Source organism: Lissotriton vulgaris, chromosome 5 (assembly GCF_964263255.1).
Source record: "Lissotriton vulgaris chromosome 5, aLisVul1.2, whole genome shotgun sequence".
Classification (NCBI taxonomy): domain Eukaryota; kingdom Metazoa; phylum Chordata; class Amphibia; order Caudata; family Salamandridae; genus Lissotriton; species Lissotriton vulgaris.
The window spans coordinates 734,286,372-734,308,175 of NC_141693.1; the positions used below are offsets into that span (position 1 = coordinate 734,286,372).

The window sequence follows — 21,804 nt, forward strand, 5'->3', positions numbered from 1 at the left end:
GGAGCCGGTAAAGTGAAAAACGAAAGTCGGCTCCTCGCGCATGCGCAGTGCGTGTGGGGGCCGGGTCCGACTGCTTCCTGCGCGCGAGCGTCTCGCGTCTGCCTCCTCCTGCTCCACCGCCCCCTACCGGTACACCGCCGGTCGCGCTACAAACAGAAAAACGCCCGCGCGGGCCAATAAACAACAAAACCTGAAAAAAAGGCAATTAGCACAAAGTCACCAAAACACCTCAACCACGAGCGGAGGTCCGCTCAGCACATATCATCACTGACGCGCGCGCGCGCCGTCTACAACCACCGCCCTTACACACATTACCCCCAAGAAAGAAGTAAAATAGAAGGGCACTTAACTCGCTGCTGCAGCAGCAAAGAAAGAGGAGGTCGTATTGATAAACATGGACAGATATACTGTGGACTTGATAGTGATTGGTGCATACTGTTGGAGGGGGTTGTCCTTCCGGGGTCATGCCAGTTTAAAGTTTTTTATTGGCTGCTGTTTATGTCAGTAAAGTGAAGAGAAGCATAATCTGAGCCTCCGTGGACTGACATAGAATCAGGGGAGGGCGATGGAGGGAGAGAGAGGGAGAATCAGGGGAGGGTGAGGTAGGAAGCGAGTCAGGGGAGGGTGAGGGAGGGGGGGAGAGGGAGAATCAGGGAAGGGCGAGGTAGGAAGAGAGTCAGGGGAGGGTGAGGGAGGGGGAGAGAGGGAGAATCAGGGGAGGGCGAGGTAGGAAGAGAGTCAGGGGAGGGCGAGGGAGAGACAGGGAGGGAGAGTCAGGGGAGGGCGAGGGAGGGAGAGACAGAGGGTGGGAGAGCGAGGCTGGAGGGAGAGTGAGGGAGAGCCAAGGCGAGGGAGGGAGAGCCAGGGCGAGGGAGGGATGGAGAGTGAGGGGAGGGTGAGAGAGGGAGAGACAGGGGAGGGCAAAGGAGGGAGAGGGAGGGAGAGAGTCAGGGAAGGGAGAGAGTCAGGGGAGTGAGAGAGGGAGAGTCAGGGGAGAATGAAGGAGGGAGGGGGAGGGCGAGTCAGGGGAGGGAGAGAGGGAGAGAAGGGGGAGGGAGGAAGGCAGAAGTAGGAATGGAGAGAGAGGTAGGGAGACAGCGGGAGGGAGAGAGGGAGGGAGACGGGGAGGGAGGGAGACGGGGAGGGAGGGAGACGGGGAGGGAGGGAGACGGGGAGGGAGGGAGACAGGGAGGGAGGGGAGAGGGAGGGAGACAGAGAGAGGGAGGGAGACAGAGAGAGGGAGGGAGACAGAGAGGGGGAGGGAGTTAGAGAGGGAGGGAGTTAGAGAGGGAGGGAGACAGGGAAGGAGGGAGACAGGGAGGGAGACAGAGAGGGAGGGAGACAGAGTGGGAGGGAGACAGAGAGAGGGAGGGAGAGAGGGGGGGAGACAGAGAGGGAGGGAGACAGAGAGGGAGGGAGACAGAGAGAGGGAGGGAGACAGAGAGAGGGAGGGAGACAGGGAGGGAGACAGGCAGGGAGGGAGACAGGCAGGGAGGGAGACAGGGAGGGAGACAGTGAGGGAGGGAGACAGGGAAGAAGGGAGAGAGAGGGAGGGAGGGAGACAGAGAGAGGGAGGGAGACAGTGAGGGAGGGAGACAGGGAAGAAGGGAGAGAGAGGGAGGGAGACAGAGAGAGGGAGGGAGACAGAGAGAGGGAGGGAGACAGGGAGGGCGGGAGGGAGACAGGCAGGGATGGAGACAGGGAGGGAGACAGTGAGGGAGGGAGACAGGGAAGAAGGGAGAGAGAGGGAGGGAGGGAGACAGAGAGAGGGAGGGAGACAGAGAGAGGGAGGGAGACAGGGAGGGCGGGAGGGAGGGAGACAGAGAGGGAGGGAGACAGAGGGAGGGAGAGGGAGAGAGGGAAGAGGGAGAGAAAGATAGGGAGGGAGGGAGAGGAAGAGAGAGAGGGAGAGAGAGAGAGAGAGTGAGAGATATGTGTGTATGCTGGATCTGGTGAGTCAGTGGACGAAGACGTCTGCTGCAGGGGCCTGTGTTCAACCTCATGGTCACAGTTTTTTTTTTGCTCTAGCCCCGCCCCTTTCTCACTGACCCCGCCCCCACCGGTGCGGCCCTCGGCCGCAAACCACACTATAAATTTGGCCCCTGTGAGAAAGTTTGTGAGTACCCATGGCATAGCCTATGCCCTTCTGCTGCAAATGCCCTTTCCAACGCTCTATTGGGTGTTGTGATTCGTGCTGTGATTCCTGAGATTACCTGCCTCAAAGGTTTGGGCTCTCTCTTTATTATATTAGAATAGATATATAGAAAACATCATAAATATACATATACATATAAATATATAATATATATAAATAGATATAAATAAGAAATTTAAAAGTACCATAGAACAACATAGGCCCATAGAAGCCTAAAGGGAGAATTCACTTTAGTAACATATCCATGTCATTATAATGGTCCACATTCCAGCCAATCAGGCTGCAGTACCCTTTAGAACCTCCTCCTCAGAAGCTCAAGCCTTCAGATTTTCTACCGCACGTCGTGTGAAGGGAGTCTCCCTGAGCTCTGCTCAGTTTCTTTAATCTACAAACCTTTTATCTTCTTCTACAAAGAAATCTTTATTCAGGCCTTATTCTGCTTGTGGAAAACTTCGCCTGTTCCATAGGACCCTCATAAAAAGTGCATTGATTGGCTGTACCTGGACCATGAGGTGAGGAACTGCTAGTTTTGCAGACCTTTTTCTTCTATGACCCTAAAGGATAGAGTGGCCCGTCTCCTGTGGCTACAGAAGTTGAAGACTTCAGACAACCCTGTGTCTGATGCAGAGAGTGTGTCTTCCTGCCATTCCAAGACCTCTCTAAAACGCGGGTCGGAGACAGAGATGCCTTCTCCTTTTCTAAAAAAGAAGAAGCTTGTGGACGCTCCAAAGTCCGTCTCCCCACGGGACCTCTACGCCTACGGGACCTGGTTCTCTGGCGTCGCAGTCCCACTCTGTGCCCTCGACGTCTAAAACGAGTGCCAGCTCGTCGACGAGCTCATCGACGCGCCCGTCGATGACCACAAGATCCGTCGACGTTGTGCCTACGATGACGACATGCTCCCGCATCGTCAACAATGAACCAAGAGGTTAGGCCTATAACCTCCATTGTGAAGATATCGTCGTCGAAGAAATCCGTCTTGTCGACGACCTTGCCAAAGAAACATTCGTCGACGAAGGCTTCGTCGACGCGTCACTCGTTGACGGTAGCTTTGTCGACGTCGAGTTCCTCGTCGACGACCACCTCATCGTGGGGCTGCACCGGCGACGAGGAAAGTCCTGGCTCCGTCGACGGCTTCCGCTTCTTCGCCGACGCCTGGTTCAACATTGACGAATCCCTCGACGATGGTTCCGACCATGAGCTCGTCGACTGGCCCGTCGGCGGAACACTATTCTCTGGCAACTGCAACAACCTTTACTGTGGTGACAGCTTCTATTGTAAAACGTCCTGCTCTGCTGGATTTGAGGCCTCTTCAAGGTGGTTCTGGCCCCCCTGCTCAACTCTTTGCGTCTGCAGAGGAGGAATCTTCTGATGGGTCTTATGTTGATGACACCTTTCGTCCTGCAAGCAGTCCTTCGGAGCTCAATATAAAATATCAGAACTATGAGGATGAGGACAATGATGACAGGGGGTCACTCTTCCCAGTTAATGATGACCAGCTGGTTGTTGACCACGAGGTTACTATGGCACAGATACCGGTGTCTTTGATTTCAAACCTTCAGCACATGTTAGACGATTACAATCGTCGATTCCCACCTTCTTCGCAGGCCTCTCCTACTCTACCTCCTCCAGCACAAGAGCCACTTCCTGTTGCTCAGGCAAGATCACCAGTCGTTCCAGATCCTGGTACTGATGATGATGTCCGCAATGATACGGACCAGGACGACGACGCTGTCCTTGCAGATTGGGACAATTATCGGGCCCAGACCCCGTCTCCTCCTCCTGCTTCTCCCCTGGCTTCTCCCCCAGTGGACATTGGGGGTTTCCACAATTTAATGGTGAGAGCCGCGAAGCGTTTTCATTTGCCCATGGTCGTCAAACAACAAGACTGTTTCCTTTATGACTTCATGAATCAACCTTTAAAGCAAGTGCATACTATTCAAATTATTGATTTTATATGGAAGGAGGGTCTTAAACTAATGGAACGGCCTAACTCCATCCCGGCCGTGCTTCCGCGCCTTGACAAGAAGTATAAGGCACCTGAGGATTCACCTGCATGCCTTGTGTCACAGCCAAAGGCTGACTCGGTCATTACGAAAGCCACTCAAAAAAGGTCGCGTAACCCGGCAACTCCGTTAACTTCGCCACCGGATCAGGAAGGTCGCTGCCTGGATACCATTGGGAAGAAATTCACCACTATGGCTGCCACGACAGTCAGGGCGGCAAACTCCTTAGCAATCCTCAGACGATACAACCGTCAGATGTGGTCAGAGATCGCAGCTTTAGTTGACCTACTTCCGGAATCTTCCAGGGCAGAAGCCCATAAGATCGTGCAAGAGGGAGAGAAAATATCCTCTGAAATTATAGACTGTGCCATTGATATTTCCTCTACGGGTTTCAGACCGCTCGCAGGTGCTGCAGTCTTAAGGAGGCAGGGCTGGCTTAAGGCTACGGCTTTTCGGCCTGAAGTGCAGGCAAGAGTGCTCGATTTGCCTTTTGATGGAGAGTCCCTTTTCGGCAAGCATGTGGATGATGCCTTGAGTCCATCAAGAAAGACACGGACACTGCTCGTGCCCTGGGATCTCTCCAGTACCAGATGCGGCCCTTTCGCGGAGCACGTGGCAGAGGTACTTCCTCCAATTTTCGTGGCTCCTCCCAGTACCGCTCCTATGGTAAAAACAAGCAGCGCTACTCCTATCAAACTCAGAATAGGCAATCCGATTCCAGACCTTATAGAAGGAAAACCACCTACAGAGGAGGTGCTACCTCTAAAAACAGTGACTTTCCACGGGTCAAGTGTTCTCCTGCCCTGAAAACTGGAGGTCGAATCTCCCAACACTTCTACAATTGGTCAAAAATAACTTTAGATCGTTGGGTCTTGGATGTCATCTTAAAGGGCCACGCTCTCGAATTTCTCAAATTTCCTCCCACCCGCCCAACCTCTGCCCCCCCCCCCCCCCAGCACATTTGAAGGAACTGTTTGCGCAAGTCGCAGTTATGATAAAAAAAGGGGCTGTCGAAGTGGTTCCTCGATTACAACAAGGCAAAGGCTTTTATTCCCGCTTTTTCCTTATCAGGAAAAAATCATGAGATTGGCGCGCTATCTTAGACCTCCGAGCCCTCAACAAGTTCATCAAGTCCCAAACATTTCGGATGCTGACCTTGTTGGAAATTTTACAGTTCCTGAATCCCGGAGAGTTCCTCTCCACAATCGACCTCCAAGATGCATACTTTCATGTGCCAATCCATCACAGACACAGGAAGTACCTTCGTTTCACAGTGGGATCGAAACACTTCCAATTTAAAGTTTTACCTTACGGCCTTCGTTCCGCTCCGAGAGTCTTCACAAAGATCATGGCTCCGGTTGCAGCTTTTCTACGCCTACAGGGCATACAGTTCTACCCTTATTTGGATGACTGCTTGATAAAGGCCCAAACTATCCTTGCAGCAAGACAACACACTCAGACTTGCCTATCCTTCTTTCAAGCCGTGGGTCTTTCCATCAACCACGAGAAATCGCATGTCCGTCCAGCACAACAAAGGATCTTTCTATGGGCATTAATAGACTCTCGTCTGGCGAAGGTGTTTGTTTCGCAGGAGCGCCAAGATCGCATTATAAATATGGTGGCTCTTCTACGCTCAAGAAGGTCCGCTTCTGTCCGGATGTTAAAATCTTTTCTGGGCATGGCATCGTCCTGCATACTGCTGATCCCCAATTGCAGGCTACACATTCGAGTCCTCCAAGAGGAGTTGGACAAACAATGGCGGCAAGTCTCAGGGTCGTTCAACTACAAAGTCTGCCTGACCCCGCATTCAGAGCGCATTGGAATGGTGGGCTCACCTTCCAAACATTGCAACTGGGCGGCCGTTTCAGGACACAGATCCCATGCTTACCCTTACGACGGATGCTTCCTTAGAGGGTTGGGGTGCACACCTCGAATGGTTGTCAGTCAAAGGCAAATGGACGACAGATCAATGCAAATGGCACATAAATCGCCTCGAACTCTTGGCTATCTTTCTCGCCCTAAAATCTTTCCGGCTGCTGGTGGAAGGGGAGTCACTGCTGGTGCCTACGGACAACACCACCAGTATGCACTACCTCAACAAGCTAGGGGGTATGAGATCTCTTCTGCTTTCCAGACAGGCACAACAGATCTGGGAATGGGCGATTCACCATCAAGTCCAGCTAACAGCAGTTCATGTACCGGGTGCCTCCATCGCCCTTGCAAACTCTCTCAGCAGATCGGCTACGGACAATCACGAGTGGGGGCGCCATCAACCGACTCTGGAGTATGTGTTTCGCTTGTGGGGCCAGCCGGAGCTGGATCTGTTTGTGACTCCACTCAACCGCAACCAGGTGGCCGCGTTGCCCGTGGTTCACAGATCTTCTTCTGTTTTCCCAGTGCAATCCGATTCTTCTTCGTCCCCTGCCTCATCTTCTCATCATGAGCCAGGGCCAGATTTGCCACCCGGATCCAGCGTCTCCAGCTTCACGCTTGGAACCTGAAAACAATGAGTTTGCACATCTGAATATTGCTTCCGAGTGCAGAGAGGTACTTGCTCATGCACGCGCTATTTCTACAGTCAAAACCTATAAACTGAAATGGAAACTGTTTTGTGTTTGGTGCCACAAGGAGAAGGTCGATCCTCTGCTCGCCACACCTGAGCAAATCCTGCCTTTTTTCCTCCATTTGGCAAAGTAGGGACTTTCGCATTCCACTCTTAAAGTCTTCCTGGCCGCGATTTCCCACTTTCGCCACGATGGTTCCACACCCCTGTACTCCTCTCGGATCATTCGTCAGTTCTTTAAGGGCCTGTTCCGGATGTTTCCACCTATCCGGCGTTCACCACCTGCTTGCCATTTGAATCTGGTCTTATCGCAACTTCTCAAACCTCCTTTCGAACCTATTCATTCAGCGGAATTAAAATTCCTTGCTTGGAAAGTTTCCCTCCTCCTCGCACTTACATCCTCCAGGCGAGTGAGCGACATCCAAGCTTTCACCATTCAGCCTCTTTTTCTTCAATTCTCAAGGGACGCTGTTACACTTCGTACGAATCCTAAATTTATTCCTAAGGTTCCTTCTGACTTCCACCTTAATGAACCTGTCATTCTCAAGACTTTTTTCCCAGACCCTCAGTCTCCCGCTGAGCACTCTTTTCATTCTTTGGACTTGAAGCGCTGTCTCAAATACTACATCCAACGCACTGCTGCCTTTCGTAAATCACACCAGCTCTTTGTGGCCTATGGACGGATGCGCAAGGGACATCCGGTCACTAAACAATCCATTACTCGATGGATTTCTTCTGCCATCTCCTTCTGCCATCAACGGGCTGACAAGCCTCTTTCTGCTCCGGTGCGAGCACACTCGACGAGGGCAGTTGCATCCTTTACCGCCCTATTTGCTGGAGTGCCTCTACATCAGATTTGCAGGGCGGGAACGTGGCCCAGCAGGCACACGTTCACAAGGCACTACTGTCTGGAGACAGCTGACGCTGCTGACACTGCTGTGGGTCAAGCGGTGCTACGAAATCTCTTCAGATGAAGGTGAGCCTCTGTTGCTTCCCGCCTCCTGTCATAAAAGGTTATTTCCTATATATGCAGTGTTCATATGTGCATTTGTTTACTAGCATTTGTTCTTATTGCCTTTTATGACTCATGTGTTGGCGTACTGCTTTCTATTCTTATTCAAGCATGTGAATCTATGAAAGACACCCTGTTAGATCTGACATCCTTGGCGTGGTTTTTCCCCCATCTTTTTGCCTCTGACTCATGTATTTTTGATGCTGTGCTGGATTTCGTTTTTGCTGGTTTAGATGCTTTGGACCCTCTGCCACTGCTGATCAGTGTCAGAGGGTAAGTGCTCCCTCTGTAAATTGTCATATTAATTGGGTATACCTGATTGGCATATTTGTATCACCATGAAGTCCCTAGTAAAGTGCACTGTGTGTGCCAGGGCTGGTGATGACAGATGCTACTAGTGGGCCTGCAGCGCAGATTGCGCCACCCACATGAGTAGCCCTAAAATGACGTCTCAGGCCTGCCAGCGCAGGGCCTGTGTGCAGTCAGTGGACTGCCATGTCCGCCTGGCCAGTGTCCCCACTGGCTGGGCCTAACCCTTCCCTGTCTGTGCACACCAGTCACCCCTATGGAAGGCTCAATGTACCCCCCTGGGCAGGGTGCAGTGCATGGATAAGGTAGAGCATGTACTAGTGCAGGTAACATGCTCTGGTAGTGAGCAGCAGCCATTTTGTGTGCTCACTGCTGTAAGGCTATCTTGCTCCATAGAGTAACATGGGGGAGGCTGGTCCCATTGGATCCCAGCCTATCTTCCCATAGGAACAAGATGGGACATAAGTGAAAGATATCCCTGAACTCAGAATTTAATAACACATCTTTTAGTAAAGGTTGTTTTTAAATTCTGTGTTTGAGAATGGTACTTTTAGAAAGTGGCTGTACTCTTGTCTGAACCTTTCTGTGTGCCTGGGACTGTTTGTGGATTGACTGTCTGGGTTGAGGATGACAGGGTCTGCAGAGCCCCAGGGGGTTATCTGAGCCAGCCCCGTGGATGAAAGGCAGCATCTGCTGCCAGGGAAGTGGGAGGAGATAGCACCTGATAGTGAAGGGCTGTGCCTGCCTAACCTCAAAGCTGGCTCCACCTCCTGCTGGGCGACTGTCACCTCTGTCCCTGGGACTGGGAGGAAGAAACCAGAAACACCCCAGACCCCCAGAACTGGTTTGGACCGGGCTCAGGGCCCCCTTTGCACAAAGACTTCAAAAGACTTCAAAGCCTTTTTGGGGTATAAGAGAAGGACCCCTGACTACAGAAAATCAGATTCTACAATCAAGAGGAACCTCTGCCAGAAGAAGGACTGCTGAAGGAGCTGATGGAAGATTGCCTTGCTGTGTGCTTTAAGGGCTGACCTATCCTGCTATCCAACTGAAGGAGAGGAGAAGAAAGGGACTTTGATGTGAGCTTTGACCCTGCCTGCTTGAAACTGCTAAGACTTTGCTGTGTGCTGTGTCTGCAACCTGAATCTCCAAGGGCCTGAGAAGAGCTGGCTCCCTGTCTGCAACCCAGGAACATAAAGGTTGCCCAAGGACTACAAGCCTCTGCTGTGTCCCCTGAAGCTGCTGTGGGCTGAAGAGATCGTGAGTCCTGCTGTTTGCCTGACCGTCGCCCTTCTGTCCGTGTGGAGCGCTGGCTGCCCTCTGTTTGGCTGGAGGGTGCCGCGCTGTGCATTGCCTGCCCAACCGGCTGCTGTACCGTGCTGTGAGGTCGCCGTGTTCATCGACACGTGTTATGTGCAGACCGAAGGTTTGTGGGCCTTCCCCGAGCAGAGCGCACTAAATCGACCTGTGTGCAGCTTCACCATCGCGGCCCGGGGTCAGTAAACCCCCGACGAAGTGCCCTGTACCTTGCTTGTACCGACGCGACTGAGATCGAGCCCGCTGCTCTCCGATTGGACGAGAGAGCCGAGCCCCCTCACCAACGCCGCGACGGGATTGGCCCATGCGGCGTAGCGTCACCACTGTTGCCGTGTTGCGATTGGCTATTGAGAAGAGCGTCATCGCAGGCTTGACCCGGGAGCCGCACTGCCATTGGCTGACTCCCGGGTGCTTTGGAGGCTTTCCCGTTTCGCCGCGACCGGATTGGCCCGCAGCACTGAAGCCCCAGCGAGGAGCCGACCGTCGTGCGACCCGTCCTCGCCGAGGGATCCTGCAGAGTGCTCCAGCCCCCGGCCTGCCGTCTCTGCTCCCCGCTGCTCCCTGGAGAACCGAGAGCAAGCGGAGAGCGTCCTGAGACCGGCCGGGCTGGAGCGCTATTGAGCATTCACCCGCGAGGTGCGCCTGGGGGCCCAACGTCACCGCGAGCACGGGGAAGGAAGTCCCCCTCTCTCCAGCCTCCGGGTGAGACGCGCTTGAAGCGCTTGGAGTCCCTGACGTCAGGGGCTCATGGTGGCCTATTTCTTCAACGCTGGCATTGTTTAACTGCTCGTTTTGAGAGCGCTTTAATTACAAATCAGTTGCATACCTTTTTACTGATATTAGAGACTTGAGACTATTAGTCTTGATAAAGAAACTTCCTATTTACCAGTGCAACCACTTAGATTATGTGCAACATTTACCTGAAGAAGTAATTAATGTATATTGATGATTCTTGCTGCTGAAACTAGATAAAGTTATATATTTTTATAAAAATATACTTACCTGTGTGGTCTCAGTTTGTGGTGGATTGGGGATTATTGTTGTGTTGAGTGCAATTATTCTACACATTGCCTTGGGGATAAGCCTGCCTGCTCGCGCCAAGCTACCTAGAGGGAGAGCGGAGGTTATCTACTGTGTGTATTCCTTCACCCTGACTAGAAGCAAGGGTCCCTACTTGGTCTAAGGTACTTACCTCTGCCAACTAGAGACCCCCAGATCTAACATTGTTGGACAGCGGTGCGGATTCTGAACTAATAATTGCACTTGACCTGCAGTGATCTCTTGTACATCACTAGTCTAGTTTAGCAGCACAGGTTGTGCAAGATTTTTTTCTTTTTGGTGAAACCTTTTTGTTGAAAAGGTTAGGAAGCATCATGTCTGTGAAAGCGGCAAGCGTGAGAGTAGAATTGGAAGTGGAATTCGAAATTCAGGAGTTGTACAACTACAGAAAGGATATCCTGAAACAATTCTGCAAACAGTTTGGATGCCCAGTGAAGGGCAGCGCAAACAAGGAAGAGCTACAGAAAGCTCTGAGGGCCTGGTGGGAGGCCAAACATGTCTCAGAAGAAGCTACCGAAGTGGAAGGCCCACAGGAGAATGTTTTTTTGCCCAGTGATTTGCCAGTGCGGTCAGCATCTAAGGCTGGCAGCAACCACTCCAGTAGGGTTATTTCTCCAGAGGAGCTGGAGGATAATCAGAGAGCTAGGGCTCATGAGATTGAGCTTTTTAAACTCAAGGCCCAAGCAGAGGAGAGGAAACTACGCCTTGAAACTGAGAAGGCGGCGGAAGAGAGAAGACATGCTCTCGCTTTGGAGGAGAAGAAACTCCAATTGGCTCATGAAAGGAACATGAGGGAGCTGGACATCAAAGAAAAACAAGGGGGGTCCAGCTCTAATGGTGGCAGCGCACAACCAGTACAGGCGGGTAAGGTATACATACCAAAGGATCTGGTACAGAATTATCAGAGGGGTGAGGATATTTATGCGTGATTTAGAGCGTATGAACTAGCCCTAAAGATGAATGAAGTGCCTGAGAGAAGTTGGGGGGCAGGTTTATTGAAACACTTTGAGGCCTCTGGGAGGGATGTCTTGGCACCCTTAGAAGCAACAGGTACTTTATCCTACCCCTCCATGAAGGAGGCTTTGTGCCTCCGGTATGGGCTCACTGCAGAACAGTACTGCCAGAAGTTTAGGAACTTCAAGAAGCTTGATTCAAGTACTTGGGTGGAGTGTGTGAGTATGTACACGCGTGCACTGGAAGGTTGGATAAAGGGCAGCAAAGTTACTGATTATGTGGGGTTGTGTCACTTGATTAGTTGGGAGCACTTAAGTAGTTTATGTGTTCCAGAGCTGCGCCAGCATCTTTTAGATAGCAAGTTAACTGATCCCAGTGAGCTTGCTAAAGAGGCGGACCGCTGGACTAGCACCAGGGTCCACAAGGGGGTGGTAAGTACCCCAGCCAAGGGTGGACAGGGTCCCCAGCAGAAGAGTGGGGGAGACACGGGTAATCAAAAGGAGTCTTCTAAAGGGCCCCAAAATAGTTCCCAGGAGAAAGTCTCAACCCCCCAAGTCTAAGAAGTCCTGGCCCCATAAGGGCAAGCAGGACAACAGGCCCCCACCTACTTGCTATGCCTGTAGGGAGGTGGGGCGCATTGCCCCCAAATGTCCAAAGAAACCTCCAGCACCCACTGGTGCTCCAACTCCAGCATTAGCTAGTGTAGCTTTGGGAGGGGATTTGATTTCTAGTGGGGAGGTGGGGTTAGCAGTGATGACCCTTGTCTCTTTAGGAGACCAAGAGATGGCCCAGGAAACCTTGCTGCCCTTAAACACTAAGAAGTATGGGCAGAAGGTGACCATCAATGGAAAAGAGATAGAAGCTCTGAGAGACACAGGGGCCAGTGTGACATCTGTCAGGTGTCAATGGGTGTCTGAAGAGCAGATCATTCCAAAGGTACTCCGTCCTGTGGTGGCAGCTGACAGTTCAGTGCGCCTCTGCAAGTTGGCACGTGTTCCATTTGAATTGGGAGGAGTCTCCGGTATATTGGAAGTTGTTGTAAGTGATGCCTTGCCTGTAGATTGTCTATTAGGTAATGACCTGGAGAGCTCTCCATGGAAGGATGTAGAGCACAGGACTCACTTGGAAATGTTGGGCTTGCCTGCGTGGATCTGTGTGACCACACGTGCAATGGCAGCCAGTAAGGGTGGATTAGCAGAACTGGAGCCTGGAACAATGGCCCAGGGACCTGTCAAGAGAGGAAGGGGCAGAGGGCGCGGGAAACCAGCCCCCACTGTTCCCACGGTCCAGGAGGAAGCAGAACCTGAGGGGGATGCCCTGGAACCTACAGGGGAACAGGTGGCCGAACTAGGGGAATTGCCTGAGCTGTCCCAGTGGCAGCAAGATGGTGGTCCCTCCAGGGAGGAATTCTGCCAAGCTCAAAAGGAGTGCCCTTCCCTCATTGGTGTGCGGCAGCAGGCTGCAGACCAGGCAGCAGGCCTGGGGTCCAAGGAACATTTGATCTACTGGGAGGATGACTTACTTTATAGTGAGCCTAAGTTCTCTGAGCCCGGTGCAACCTGTGTGCTGGTGGTACCCGAGCGCTTCAGGAACTTCCTACTGGGTCTGGCTCATGACGTGCCTCTCGCAGGACATCTGGGGCAAGACAAGACCTATTACAGGCTTGTCACCCACTTCTACTGGCCCCAGATGAAGAAGCACGTCGCTGCCTTTTGTAAGTCTTGCCAAACTTGTCAGGCCAGTGGCAAGAGCGGAGGGAAGTGCGTGGCACCCCTCCAACCCTTTCCTGTAGTGAGCACCCAGTTTGAGAGGGTGGGCATTGACATCGTGGGGCCCCTGGACCCCAAGACAGCCTTAGGCAACAGGTTTATCCTAGTCTTGGTGGACCATGCCACCCGATACCCTGAAGCAGTCCCTCTCAGGATAGTCACAGCCCCTGTGGTGGGCCGTGCCTTAATGGGGATCTTTTCCCGTGTGGGGTTCCCCAGAGAGGTGGTTTCTGACAGGGGTACAAACTTCATCTCTAGGTACATGAAGTCTCTGTGGGAGGTGTGTGGAGTGACATATAAGTTCACCACACCTTACCATCCTCAAGGAAATGGGTTGGTTGAAAGATTCAACCGCACCCTGAAGGGCATGATTATGGGCCTAGAGGAGCCCATGAGGCGGAAGTGGGACGTCTTGTTACCATGCCTGTTATTTGCATACAGGGAGGTGCCTCAGAAATCCTTAGGGTTCAGCCCCTTTGAGTTGCTGTATGGCCACCCTGTCAGAGGGCCTCTCACTCTGGTGAAGGAGGGGTGGGAGAAATCCCGTGGGAAAACCCCTCAGGATGTGTTCAGCTATGTGCTGGCCATCCGCAACCAGACCAAGCGCTTCAGGAAGCTCGCTCAAGAGAACCTGGAGGGTAGCCAGGAGGAAATGAAGATATGGTATGATCAGAACACCTCTCTTGTGGAGTTCCAACCTGGGCAGAAAGTGTGGGTGATGGAGCCAGTGGAGCCTTGTGCGCTCCGTGACAAGTGGTCTGGGCCATATGAGGTGGTGGAGCGCAAGAGCGAGGTTACCTACTTGGTTAACCTGAAGACTCCCAGGCAGCCCCTGAGAGTGTTGCATGTAAACCGCCTCAAACCCCACTTTGAGAGGTCAGCAGTGACTTTGCTCATGGCTACAGATGCAGGAGGGGAGGAGGATAGTGATCCTCTCCATGACCTCCTGGCAACCAAGGAGCAAGATGGGTCAGTTGATGGGGTGATACTCTCACCCACCCTGACCCCAGAGCAGCAACAGGACTGTCACCAAGTCTTGGGTCAGTTCGCCCCCCTGTTTTCCCTGACCCCAGGTGTCACTGACTGGTGCGTCCACGATGTGGACACTGGTGACAACCTGCCTGTGAAACAGAAGTTTTACAGAGTGGCTGACAAGGTCAGGGCTAGCATCAAAGAAGAGGTTTCTAAGATGTTAGCGCTAGGGGTCATTGAGCCCTCCAGCAGCCCCTGGGCTAGCCCAGTGGTCTTAGTGCCTAAGAAAGCTGCTACACCTGGTGGCCCCCAGGAACTCCGTTTCTGCGTGGACTACCGTGGGCTCAATGCTGTCACCAAGACTGACGCGCACCCCATCCCCAGAGCTGATGAGCTGGTAGATCGGTTGGGAGCTGCCCGGTACCTGAGCACCACTTGGGAGGAACACTTGCAACACCTCTGCGCAGTGTTGAAGGCTCTGCAGAAGGCAGGCCTCACTATCAAGGCCAGTAAGTGCCAGATAGGGCAGGGATCTGTGGTGTACTTGGGACACCAGGTGGGGAGCGGCCAGGTGGCGCCCCTACAGGCGAAGATTGATACCATTCTGGCTTGGGAACCCCCCAAGACCCAGACTGAGGTGAGAGCCTTTTTAGGTCTCACCGGGTATTACAGACGGTTTGTCAAAGGTTATGGCACCATTGTAGCCCCTTTGACAGAGCTGACATCTAGAAATCAGCCCAGGAAAGTGAATTGGACTGAGGCCTGTCAAACTGCTTTTGACACCCTCAAAACTGCCATGTGCACAGCACCGGTGCTTAAGGCACCTGACTTTTCAAGTGAGTTCATTGTGCAAACTGACGCTTCAGAGCAAGGCGTGGGAGCAGTACTCTCACAGATCAATGAGGAGGGCGAAGACCAACCAGTGGCTTTCATTAGTAGGTGGCTACTCCCCAGGGAACAGAGATGGAGTGCAATCGAAAGGGAAGCTTTCGCTGTGGTCTGGGCTCTGAAGAAGCTGAGGCCCTACCTGTTTGGGACTCACTTCCGTGTTCAGACCGACCACAGGCCCCTCAGATGGTTAATGCATATGAGGGGCGAGAATCCAAAACTGTTGAGGTGGTCCATTTCCCTACAGGGGATGGACTTCACGGTGGAGCACCACCCTGGTACAGAACACGCCAATGCTGATGGTCTGTCCAGATTCTTCCGCCTTAGTGATCAGGACTCCCAAGAGGTAGGGTAGTTCTCCCCACTTTCAGCTGGAGAGGACACGTGTTAGACCTGACATCCTTGGCGTGGTTTTTCCCCCATCTTTTTGCCTCTGACTCATGTATTTTTGATGCTGTGCTGGATTTCGTTTTTGCTGGTTTAGATGCTTTGGACCCTCTGCCACTGCTGATCAGTGTCAGAGGGTAAGTGCTCCCTCTGTAAATTGTCATATTGATTGGGTATACCTGATTGGCATATTTGTATCACCATGAAGTCCCTAGTAAAGTGCACTGTGTGTGCCAGGGCTGGTGATGACAGATGCTACTAGTGGGCCTGCAGCGCAGATTGCGCCACCCACATGAGTAGCCCTAAAATGATGTCTCAGGCCTGCCAGCGCAGGGCCTGTGTGCAGTCAGTGGACTGCCATGTCCGCCTGGCCAGTGTCCCCACTAGCTGGGCCTAACCCTTCCCTGTCTGTGCACACCAGTCACCCCTATGGAAGGCTCAAGGTACCCCCCTGGGCAGGGTGCAGTGCATGGATAAGGTAGAGCATGTACTAGTGCAGGTAACATGCTCTGGTAGTGAGCAGCAGCCATTTTGTGTGCTCACTGCTGTAAGGCTATCTTGCTCCATAGAGTAACATGGGGGAGGCTGGTCCCATTGGATCCCAGCCTATCTTCCCATAGGAACAAGATGGGACATAAGTGAAAGATATCCCTGAACTCAGAATTTAATAACACATCTTTTAGTAAAGGTTGTTTTTAAATTCTGTGTTTGAGAATGGTACTTTTAGAAAGTGGCTGTTCTCTTGTCTGAACCTTTCTGTGTGCCTGGGACTGTTTGTGGATTGACTGTCTGGGTTGAGGATGACAGGGTCTGCAGAGCCCCAGGGGGTTATCTGAGCCAGCTCCGTGGATGAAAGGCAGCATCTGCTGCCAGGGAAGTGGGAGGAGATAGCACCTGATGGTGAAGGGCTGTGCCTGCCTAACCTCAAAGCTGGCTCCACCTCCTGCTGGGCGACTGTCACCTCTGTCCCTGGGACTGGGAGGAAGAAGGAAACCAGAAACACCCCAGACCCCCAGAACTGGTTTGGACCGGGCTCAGGGCCCCCTTTGCACAAAGACTTCAAAGCCTTTTTGGTGTATAAGAGAAGGACCCCTGACTACAGAAAATCAGATTCTACAATCAAGAGGAACCTCTGCCAGAAGAAGGACTGCTGAAGGAGCTGATGGTAGATTGCCTTGCTGTGTGCTTTAAGGGCTGACCTATCCTGCTATCCAACTGAAGGAGAGGAGTAGAAAGGGACTTTGCTGTGAGCTGTGACCCTGCCTGCTTGAAACTGCTAAGACTTTGCTGTGTGCTGTGTCTGCAACCTGAATCTCCAAGGGCCTGAGAAGAGCTGGCTCCCTGTCTGCAACCCAGGAACATAAAGGTTGCCCAAGGACTACAAGCCTCTGCTGTGTCCCCTGAAGCTGCTGTGGGCTGAAGAGATCGTGAGCCCTGCTGTTTGCCTGACCGTCGCCCATCTGTCCGTGTGGAGCGCTGGCTGCCCTCTGTTTGGCTGGAGGGTGCCGCGCTGTGCATTGCCTGCCCAACCGGCTGCTGTGCCGTGCTGTGTGGTCGCCGTGTTCATCGACACGTGTTATGTGCAGACCGAAGGTTTTTGGGCCTTCCCCGAGCAGAGCGCACTAAATCGACCTGTGTGCAGCTTCACCATCGCGGCCCGGGGTCAGTAAACCCCCGACGAAGTGCCCCGTACCTTGCTGGTACCGACGCGACTGAGATCGAGCCCGCTGCTCTCCGATTGGACAAGAGAGCCGAGCCCCCTCACCAACGCCGTGACGGGATTGGCCCGTGCGGCGTAGCGTCACCACTGCTGCCGTGTTGCGATTGGCTATTGAGAAGATCGTCATCGCAGGCTTGACCCGGGAGCCGCACTGCCATTGGCTGACTCCCGGGTGCTTTGGAGGCTCGCCCGTTTCGCTGTGACCGGATTGGCCCGCAGCACTGAAGCCCCAGCGAGGAGCCGACCGCCGTGCGACCCGTCCTCGCCGAGGGATCCTGCAGAGTGCTCCAGCCCCCGGCCTGCCGTCTCTGCTCCCCGCTGCTCCCTGGAGAACCGAGAGCGGGCGGAGAGCGTCCTGAGACCGGCCGGCCTGGAGCGCTATTGAGCATTCACCCACGAGGTGCGCCTGGGGGCCCAACGTCACCGCGAGCACGGGGAAGGAAGTCCCCCTCCCTCCAGCCTCCGGGTGAGACGCGCTTGAAGCGCTTGGAGTCCCTGACGCCAGGGGCTCATGGTGGCCTATTTCTTCAACGCTGGCATTGTTTAACTGCTCGTTTTGAGAGCGCTTTAATTACAAATCAGTTGCATACCTTTTTACTGATATTAGAGACTTGAGACTATTAGTCTTGATAAAGTAACTTCCTATTTACCAGTGCAACCACTAAGATTATGTGCATCATTTACCTGAAGAAGTAATGAATGTATATTGATGATTCTTGCTGCTGAAACTAGATAAAGTTATATATTTTTATAAAAATATACTTACCTGTGTGGTGGATTGGGGATTATTGTTGTGTTGAGTGTAATTATTCTACACATTGCCTTGGGGATAAGCCTGCCTGCTCGCGCCAAGCTACCTAAAGGGAGAGCGGAGGTTATCTACTGTGTGTATTCCTTCACCCTGACTAGAAGCAAGGGTCCCTACTTGGTCTAAGGTACTTACCTCTGCCAACTAGAGACCCAGAGATCTAACACACCCTAATACTGGAGAAGAACAAAAGTTACCTGTAAACTGTGGTTCTCCAGTATTGGTGTCTTTCATAGATTCACATGCGACCCACCCTTACTCCCCTCCGAGGCTCTCTTCTCCTCATGCACTCTTGGTCACTTTGGTGCTACGAAAATTTGAGGGCTTGAGCTTCTGTGGAGAAGGTTCTAGAGGGTGCTGCAGCCTGATTGACTGGAATCTGGACCTTTATAATGACATTGATATGTTACTAAAGCGAATTCTCCCTTTAGTCTTCTATGGGCCTATGTTGTTCTATGGTACTTTTAAATTTCTTATTTATATCTATATATATATGACGGGAGTAATAGTACGATTTTGCTTTTTGAGTCTTTTTTTAAGACAGGAGTTCTACATAGTCTCTCCTATAATACAGTTGGAGTGGAAATGCTCTATGTGGAATGACTGGTGTGTTCCCTTTCTATGACCTCCTACTTGGATATTTGAACTGTTGGTTTTGTCAAAGAAAGCCAATCTCCTAATAGAAAACCTTTCATCCATACTTGTATGTAAAAGTCTTAATGTGAGAAGATCCTGGGGCCCAAGTTGGTCCCTGTGTCCTGGTAGACTGCACTGGGTATGCCTCTGCGTTGGGCGGTGTCTGTCCCTGGTGAAATTCTGTGGTCTGTGGTAGAGTTCTAGCGAAATGTGACAGAATAATGGTGGGCTTGGTAGAAATGGTGGTATGTTGAAAAAAGTTCCTGCAAGGCTAGTGACTAGGTACAATCTGTTGGGAGGGAGTGGAAAGGGAGAATTTAAGAACATGTGTTTCCTGACAAGTTGAGATAGGTTTCTGGTAAGATAGATTAATGGGCTGGGGTGAATTCTGTGAGTGCTCATGGTTGGCTTGAGTCAGAGGGCTGAATCAAATTTTTATAGCCACTTTCTACACCTCTGAGGCGGAAGCCGGAGGCAGTATTCACTCGCCATTTTTAAAATTGTCATTGTGTGTGTAAATTGATTTTAAAACTTGCATCATACTCCCCGGAGCTCGAGAACACTTAGAGCCAGCAGACACCCCACGAGCAGCGGAGCTAGCGCTGCATCGCGGGACAGCTGGTGGAAAGGCCGCCATCGCGGCATTCGAGAGGCCACGCCCACCTCGCTGGCCACGCCCACTCCCCCGCCTATAACTAGCGCTGACTAATAAGCGCAGGTAGCCACTTTCTACACCTCTGAGGCGGAAGCCGGAGGCAGTATTCACTCGCCATTTTTAAAATTGTCATTGTGTGTGTAAATTGATTTTAAAACTTGAATCATACTCCCCGGAGCTCGAGAACACTTAGAGCCAGCAGACACCCCACGAGCAGCGGAGCTAGCGCTGCATCGCGGGACAGCTGGTGGAAAGGCCGCCATCGCGGCATTCGAGAGGCCACGCCCACCTCGCTGGCCACGCCCACTCCCCCGCCTTTAACTAGCGCTGACTAATAAGCGCAGGTAGCCACTTTCTACACCTCTGAGGCGGAAGCCGGAGGCAGTATTCACTCGCCATTTTTAAAATTGTCATTGTGTGTGTAAATTGATTTTAAAACTTGCATCATACTCCCCGGAGCTCGAGAACACTTAGAGCCAGCAGACACCCCACGAGCAGCGGAGCTAGCGCTGCATCGCGGGACAGCTGGTGGAAAGGCCGCCATCGCGGCATTCGAGAGGCCACGCCCACCTTGCTGGCCACGCCCACTCTCTCCCTAAATGTGCCACCCACGCAAGCGCAGTGGACGAGCGCAGCGGGAGCACCGTTTGCGCGCCGAAGGCGCGCCTAAGGCAAGCCCGTCTGCGCCCGTCCGCGACCAGCAGCGGCCCAGGCCCCGTCCCCCTGGCCAAACCATCTCAGATCAACATGGGATTATAAACTATACAAGGCAGGCGTTACTACAGCTGAACAAGAGGCTGCCGCCGGAATGCGAACACAAGCTGCAGGTGGATAAATGGCCCCTGAAGTGTGTGGGCTGCGGACATACTATCCTCAGAGACCAAGCGACGAATAAGGAAGGTAATGAACTATCTGCCTTATTACTGAACTGCCGATCAATGAAACGTCATAGCCTGAACATTTATGACCTACTGTTAGATGACAAACCCGACTTAGTCTTCCTAACAGAGACTTGGCTGGATGATCAATCCATCCCTGATATCTTAGAGGCCCTTCCTCCCGGCTTCAATATTCTTCACATTAACAGAGGGGATCAAAGAGGGGGAGGGATAGCCATTATTCACAAAAGTGACCTACCAGTCTCTCTTGAACCGACTTCCATTAATAAATGTGAAGCAGGACTTTTCTCTATCGCGGTGAGCCCCAACTGCACCATTAAGGGCTACCTTATCTATCGTCCTCCGGGTGTGGCTACTGCGTTCATTGAAAGCCTCCTGGAAGCTCTAACGCAATCTGCTTTACTCCATAATAAATTTATGATTGTAGGAGACCTCAACGTGCACTTGGATGATGTCAATTGCAGAGAGGCCGTTTCCTTAATCAATGAACTTAGAACTCTTATGCTTGTTTTAGCTGACAATAGAGCCACTCATCAAGCAGGACATCTGCTGGACCCAATTTTTACTAACTGGGACGACATTAGTGTCTCTGCTCCGATTAAGCTCCTCTGGTCAGATCACTATTTGATCCCGTTTAAACTGAGGAAACTGCCCAACAGGGGGCCAGTACAGAAACCGCCCGTCATTAGACGCAGGGACTAGAGGAAATTCAGCCACGACGCCTTCAGTCAAGCCCTTGAACAGAAACCCCCATTACTCAGCGACAATTTGGTAGAGGCGTACAAGATGTATGAAGAATGGGTGCAAGGTGCACTGGATAATGTAGCCCCTTGGACTCATAAAGCCATGGCTCGGAGCACGAAATCTGCTCCTTGGTTCACCGCTGAGCTGCGCGCCGCTAAAACCAAGTGTAAAACCTTGGAGCGTAGATGGAGAGTGGAATATGCCCCCTCTCTACGCGAAGCCTATAAGAGTGAACTAAGGTTCTACCACAGCCAGATCAGGAAAGCTAAAAGAGAGTACTATAATAAAAGGATAGACTGTGCGGAGAACACATCTAAAGAACTCTTTATGATTCTGAAGGAACTCTCTGCCCCTCCAGCGAGTTCAGGGGAAGTCCCCCCCACGACCGACATGACATCGCAGATTTCTTTATAGGGAAGGTAGAAAAAATCTATGCTTCGTTTCAGACTAACTCTGAAGCTACAAATCCGCCCGACCCTAACTGCGGAAATAAGGTCAGGGAAGAACTTAGGAAATTTGTGGTTCCCCAAACTGAAGAGCTAATCAATATCCTATCGGACATTCACTCGGGCTCCCCCTTAGATGCGGTACCAGCGAGAATTCTTCGAAATCATCTCCCTCTGGTAGCGAAGCATATAGGTAACTTGGCTTCGCTGTCTTTCCATGAATGTTTAGTTCCGGAGAGCTGGAAACTGGCCCAAGTCGTCCCAATAAAAAAGAAAGCCCACATACGCATTACGCAATTAGACAACCTGAGACCAATCTCCCTCCTCCCCTACTGTGCGAAGGTAGTAGAAAAATTGGTTAACCGACAGCTGGTGAGCTTTGTGGAGGAAAACATGCTCCTTTACACGTCTCAGTCGGGATTCAGAGCCAAACACTCGACAGAGACCGCCCTCCTCCTATCGACAGAACTGCTGCGGAGTAAGGCGGACGAGGGTCACACGGCCG

The 21,804-nt window shown here is 52.1% G+C and overlaps 1 protein-coding gene across 2 annotated transcripts in view; it reads left to right on the forward strand.

Annotated features, from left to right (window-relative positions):
* The window catches only part of KLHL21 (kelch like family member 21), a 207,593-nt gene that overhangs the window by 15,311 nt on the left and 170,478 nt on the right, over positions 1 to 21,804 (forward strand). The gene's annotated exons all lie outside the window — the stretch shown is intronic.